The sequence below is a fragment of the Micromys minutus genome (assembly GCF_963924665.1).
Source record: "Micromys minutus genome assembly, chromosome: 27".
Taxonomy (NCBI): domain Eukaryota; kingdom Metazoa; phylum Chordata; class Mammalia; order Rodentia; family Muridae; genus Micromys; species Micromys minutus.
In genome coordinates, this window is record NC_137962.1 from 16,746,921 (window position 1) to 16,753,999 (window position 7,079).

Sequence of the window (7,079 nt, forward strand, 5' to 3'; positions counted from 1 at the left end):
ATGGTTATGGTTACTCTGATCTTAAACTGTAATCCCACACAGGCATCCTTGTCATCCCCAGCTTTCCACCATTTGCTTCATGAGCTGCCTCACACAGAACCCCTGGGTTCTCTTTTGTACCCCAAACTCTTCCCTCGGGGGAACCTCTGTTCCTCCCAAAGTCTGTATTTTGGGAAAAGTCCTTTTAAAATGTCTCTTGATGGTAAATGTTCAGTTTTCTCTTTGAAATTTCTGTTTCTTCTTTGCCCGTGGAGACAAGCTTTGGGGGTGCAGAGCTCCTGCCAGTGCCCCTACAAGACAGCTTCTTCCTGGCTAACGCCATTCCTGGTCCTTTTCATCCTTTGGGGGCTGGGGTCCACTGGGGCTCTCTGATGTAGGCACTCGGTGTCTGCAGTTCTGGATCACATCTGGCACCTCATCTTCACTCACTGTTTCTCACTCCCACCAGGCAAATGCCATGTTCCTAACTTATTCCCAGACCCTCCATCTCTGTCCCCCCTACACCCCACCCCTTTCTGGGACTGTAATCTAGAAGACTGTTGTGTGCTACACAAGCGATCTAATAAAGGGCCATATCCACAGCCTGATTGATTTTTTGAGATATGGTCTCATAGCCCAGGCTGGCTCTGAACTTGTGAACCTCCAACCTCCCCCAGAGTAGCTGAGCTTATAGGCAGGCATAGATGCTGTAAATTCTTCAGACACCTTCCCACTGGCTTCATACATAGCTTAATTCACTTGCTATGGTTTGAGTATAGAGAGCATCATATTCAAAATTTGGTCCCGAGGTTATTGCTTCAGTGTAATGTTCAGGATGTAAGGACAAGTGGGAGATCCTTATATTCCTGGACACGTGCTCTCAAGGAGGGTGATCCCTCTTCTTCCTCTTGGTTTCATGGCTGATGAAGCAAGTGATGTTGCTGTCACATATTCTGCTATGATATGCTACTTCACAGAGACCCAGAACTACAGGATAACTGGATCTAGCCAAAGCCAGAGTAATTCCTGTATCTTTGTAATAGGCATCCTCGTATATCAATAGCAAGCTGTCCCCCCTCCTTCATACCCCACCCATTCAGATCAAAGCCATGTCGGCTTTCTGGACATACCTAGGCACTGCTATCACCACCTACTGCTCAGCTGTTGTGATTTTATTTATTTACTTTTTGAAACTACTTCACAGAATTGTTACTATCTGATTAACCATGGGGGCTACATTCTGGGATGGCATGGCCACTTGTTTGCTTTTGCTCTCAGATCTTCCTCTCTACTTCCACCCAGTGGCTTGGCCCATCACGGGGGTTGCTTGGGGCACAGAGTACTCTGTAGACTGACCCGTATCAACTTTCATATGCTACCCATCAGCACGTCTGAGAGGGAAAAAGCAAAAGATGGAGGTAAGGCCTGGGCTAGCAAATGCTTGAAAGCTCCTTCTTGTGTGTTAAGCAGTTTGCTGGGTGGACCTTCAGGTCCTCTGATGCCATGCAGCAGCCCAGATCACCCAATTTCCTTCTTCTTGATGACTTGGGATAGGGGACAGGGGAGTCTGCTCATCAGTCAGAAGGATGAAGACTACAGGAAACACCTCATATACTTGGCCAGCCAGCATGGGACCAAAGCATGGGCTTGGGACCCAGAAATCAAAGATCTGTCTATTTTTGATGAGATCTCACCCCTCTCTCTGAGGTGATGGGATAGGCTGGCTCTGAAGGAAACCCTTTCAGCCAGTCTCTTCTGAAACTCATGCAGTGCAGACGTTCTTAGGCCCCACACAGTCAGGAAGTGTCATCAGCTGGCATGCTCACTGACGCCTCTAGATGTCCAGAGTCAGGACCCTTTGGGTCTTTGTTCCACTGGGGCCTTCCCAAGGTACCCGAGTCTGCCAGAAACTCTCTAGATAGTCTCTAGCTAATCCTTCAGGCTACTCCTCCTGCCCCCCCTGCCTTCTTTTGCTGACCACTTCTGTGTTAGCTGTCAGGTATTCAAGACTGGCTGTACACTCTGCCTCCTCAGGGCTGACTCCCAAGAAGTCAACAGTCTGCAGCAAGCTAGGCAGACCCTCTTAACCTATGTGACATATGCTTACCTGGCTTCTCTAAGGCATCCTCAGCTTGCCTCAGCTAGAATTCTATCAAGCAGCTAAGATACTCCATCTCATATTCTCTGAGAATACCGTCAAACACTCAGACTTGGTGTCTCTAGTTACACACACACACACACACACACACACACACACACCCCTACCAACCTTCTCCTTTCCAGCCAGCCTGGGCCAGGCCTCCCCACTCTCAGAAGGAGCAATATCCAGACCAGGTCTGAGTCTGAAGCTAGTACCCTATACCCACGTGGTCTTCTCACCACAAATGCACTTGAGCTAGAGCTCTGGTGCTGCCCAGGCTCTCGGCCGTTACTGGGAAGAACCCTGGCTCACAGGGCAGGCAGACAGAGACATTCTGCTTCCTGTCAGAGGCCAGCTCCCCAGCACTACAACACACATGAGCCACTTTCCCAGCTCTCCCTTTGTTCCAGGTTGCTTCTGACTCCTCCTTCCCCATCATCTGCAGAAGTCACTGATTTTCTCCAAAATTCCTGTCTGGTCTTGCCGAACCATCTTTTTTCTTCAGGCAGGCACACCCAACCCTCTAGACCACACGGGGCCCAGCTCTGTCAGTTCCCCAAGTTTGGCAGATTGCTGGGCACCTAGCCCAGCATGTCTCTTTCCCTTTAGTAACAAAATCCCTACTGGGGGCTAAAAATATGAACTATTTCCCAGCTTCTATGGCAGCTAAGTGTGAGCATCCAATTTGCAGCCAATTGGATTAAGAAGCAAACAGACATCCTTCTGGAGTGGGCAAGCCTCTTCTTCATGCCATCCTCACCTCCAGCTACTCAACACCAGTGTGGCGGCGACGCTCCTACGGACATCTTGGACCAATAAGAACTACAGTGGCTGGCGCAGCTGAAGCCACCTGAACTTCGGGCTTGCTGGCTTGCAGTCAGCTGTGACTCCACCTTCACGTTTCTTCCACGGAAAGGTCATCATGCCACACCTGACACCAACTGAATTTTCTGTTAAAAGGAGTTGGCTGTTGTACTGGTTAAACAGTATTTACCACTTGCTTGCTTAGAATACGTTTTCTGCAACATGCTGTGAACTCTGGGGGTAGGCTGGGGTGTTGGTCTGCTCTGGTCACCTGTGCCCTCAACACCTAATGCACGGCACAGCACGGGAGATGCTTACAAAGGCAAAAGAACCAGCTCAGTATGGGCTCCATGTGTTCGAGGACAGGGCTTTGTACGACCAGGACTAGGGCTCTGTATGAGCAGGTTCAGGGGTTAGTATGTGACAAATACCAGTGCCGTGTATGAGTGAACTGGGCCAGTTTGAGCAGTATGTGAACAGGGTTGGGGCACATGGTCTAGCTGGAGCCACAGCTTAGTGGATAACTACGGCGGGAACAGCATCCAAACTCAGTCCTGACAGGATTAGGGCTCAGCTGGAACTAGAGTAGGGCCAAAGTAAATCCCTAACACTGGAAACTGTTATTTCAAGGAGGGGCAAATGTTAGCCACACTGGTGTTTTCAGGGGACCAGAACCTAAAATGGAGACCCCTGGAGACTTCTCAGAGCTGGTGGCACTGAGACAGACCTCTGGGATTCACAGGACAAGACGGAAGGCTGTCCTTCCTGAGAGGGGAATATAATTGCAGATGGAACAACCATGCATCCCGGGGCGAGACAGGAAAGCCAGGCACTGTGTCAAGGGCAGCAGAATGTGTGGCCGCAAAGTCTAGATGTTTCCTAGACAAAAAAAAAAAAAAAACCCACGAGCACCGCTCACCCATGTGACATGTAAATCAACAGAAAGCTTCTACCCACGTCAAGGCACCAACCCACCAGGCTAATCCACCCAGGCCAGCATGGCTTCTGACCTCCTCTACAGGGGTCAGGCTGGGGATCCAGGCAAACCATGGCCTGGTGGTAAGACCAGGCTCCCAGAGGCTACCTAGCCTATGATGCTATGGCCTGTGCCCCACCTACTGGAACGGGAAGTATGAAGCCAGGGAAACAGAGGAAGACCCGAGACCAGAATGCCTAGAGACCCTGCTGGAAGACTAGAGGCAGAGATATTCACCACCCACCGGGGCAGGAGCCATTCTCCAGGGGCTCATTTACTGACACCACTGCTGCGGCTTCTGTAGTTGCTCTGGGATATTATGAGAATATAGCTTTCAGTAAAAGTCAGGTACAAAATGGTGGCCCACAGCACACAGGGCTGAGTGCAGTGCACACTAGTGTCTGTAATCACAGAGATGACATAGAACGGAAGGCTCTAGAACCGTCATGCAAGAACCCAGGCCTCCTGGCTCACCTGATATTGGGGTGAAGGCTTCAGGGAGGGCCATCACACATCCACTGAGGTCTGCAGAGAAATGCCCTGAGGTGGCTCAGGCCATTGGCACTGGCTGATTGGTACAGTGGGGGGTCAGGTTCACCATCCCTCTGTCTCCTTCATTAGACTCATCACCGAGAACACCCTGGTGTTGCAGGCTGTGTAAGTGCAGGGGGGAGATGGGGCAGAAAGGCACTCTGGGGAAGTGTTTCCTGTCAACTTCAACCTTCCAGCCTCTAGGATCTCAGCTGTCCTGGCTCCCTAGGGGTTGGTCATGTCAGCTTTTTTCCAGCCAGGTCCTGAGGAGGGACTGACACCCCTCTTCCAAACTACATCTCCTCTTTCATCTTTAGAATCCATGTGAAAATCTTCAGGCCCAGATGGGTACTCCAGGGACAGCTGGGATACTGTATGGGACCGAGGATGAGGCTTCCTGGGCACAGCATCCTGCCACTAAGTGCTCAAGAGTTTGGTTGAAGACTCGACACCATCAGCCAGCCACTGGCTTTGCTTAGTCAGCTGCCACGGCAGCGGGTTTTGCTGGGCCATCCGTGTGCTCTGTTGCTGGGACCAGCTGGCCAGGAGGGTGTCCTGCCGCTTGTGAAAGTCCAACAGCTGTTGCTCAAGGTGGAAGGGTCAGCTGCTGTTTCTGGGGGTCCTTCCAAAGGACAGAGGGGTACAGGTGCTGGCATCAGGGACAGGGAGGGGCTGAAGGTCTCCATGCATGTGGCCGCAGGGGGTGCTGAGGTTGGAGATGAAGATGGGGAGAACGAGGACATGGATGCATGGAAGACCCCACAGAAGTCCAGGGGCTTGTGTTCAGGTGGGCTGTGCCATCCACAGTCTGTACAGGCAGCCATAGGCTGGTAGGGGCCTCATCCTCTGGGTTGGCTGGAAGGCTGGCAGGAGACAAGCATCAGATGACGTGAGCCACCTCTGGGGAATCCCAGTAGCAGCCTTGTGTACAGAACCTTGGCAGTGCAGCTCTTAGGAGGATGAGTAAACTACGATCCTATGGATGAAATGTTTGCTCTAGCATCAGGACTGGACCACAGCTCCTCCAATATCTCAGATTCTCCCAGCATCTACTTAGCTGCCTTTTGTCCACCCACCTTGTCCACTGATCTAGCTGCTATCCTGTTTGTCCATCTCTCTGTAGACATCCACCCACACCAAAACCCTTCTGTTGGCACACCAAAGCATGTCTCTGGGTTGACCTGGGCTTCAGAGACCCAGGCAGGAGGCAACAGGAGTGGGGTACTGCCCCCAGTGCAGTACCATCTTTATCTCAGGGGATCTGAGCCTGGTGGGCATGCTCTGCTCTGCCCCATGACAATGTTAGGTGGGCAACAGGAATGAGTTCATGCTCAAGATCTGTATGGGGACATGACTGGGTGACAGTCTCACGCTTGTCAGCCAGGGCTTTACCCACCCCAGGCACAGGCTGCTTTCAAAGGCCTCAGACGCCTGTGCCCCAGTATTGCACCATGGCTCTAAGAGACATTTGGGTGACAGATCCTCCCCTCCCCAGACACACGAGGATAGCAGGTGCTCTACTTGGCCACCTCAAGGAATGATCTCAGGACACACAGGTACTCTATCAACTCACAGCCTCAGTCTTCAGTCCTTAAAGGCTGGCTCTATCTAATACTCACGCTGATGCTAATCTTGAGGCTCATGGTTGGCTCAGGGTACCTGGTCCTCCAATGGAATGTCCCCATCCTATCACAGGGCTCTGGAGCCATTTACTTCTTCTTGCCTTTATCCCTCAGTCAGTAAATTCAGAAAGCTGTCAGCAATATGGAGATCATTCCTGTGAGGAACCCCAGGCATCTGGGAACAACAGTCAGTTACGTTCCCTAAGGGAGAGAGGTAAGGTCCAGGGCATTCATTAGGATCCACCAGTGTCGACTGTGTTGCCAGAGGGAGATAAGCTAAGGGTTGTTAGGACTTGAGTGTGGGCTAACCTATCAGGAGCCAAGGAAGCTCATATCAGGAGATAGGGGCACTCCTGAGTTCTTGTGCCCCTCTAGGGGGCTTGCAAGGAGGGTCTGAGGCCCATCCTAGAGCCATGCCATTTCCTGTACCTGTGTGTAGTGGCAGCAGGCACCATGGAAGAGGCGCAGTACGGTGCCACAGCCACACTGTCATCAGAGCTGCCTGCTGAAGAGGTGAAGCTGTCCTTTGGTTTGTGAGATGTCACAAAGAAGCTAGTCTGCTTCCTAGGGATTCATCTCCATTTCCTTCCAGCAACTTCCTGGGACAGGACAGCCCATCGGGATTGGCTTTGAGGGAGGTAGTAAGGGAAGGAGGCAGCACAAAATGTGGCAGCAGACACAAAATGTGAGCCAGTGTCATGAGGGGACCAGAGCACAAGTGACAAGGATGCTGAAAGACAGCACATTACAGCTGAGAGCTCTAAGAGTCAGACCGGAAGAGCCTATAGGACAGGGGTAGTCATGCAGCTCTCTCACCTCAAGCCTGAGTATTAGAAAGATGTGGGCATGTGCAGTAAAGCTTCTGCTTCCTCTTGGCTCCGCCCCAACTCTACGTCCACGAGGACCGATAGGCTTCCTGTATCAGAAGGCACAGTGACGGACACGGTGTGTCCTACCTCTTCAAGGCACCTTCACCCAGAACCCCACCCTCCAGGTCTGGATTTGGCCTACAGGAACAGGGAGGGAG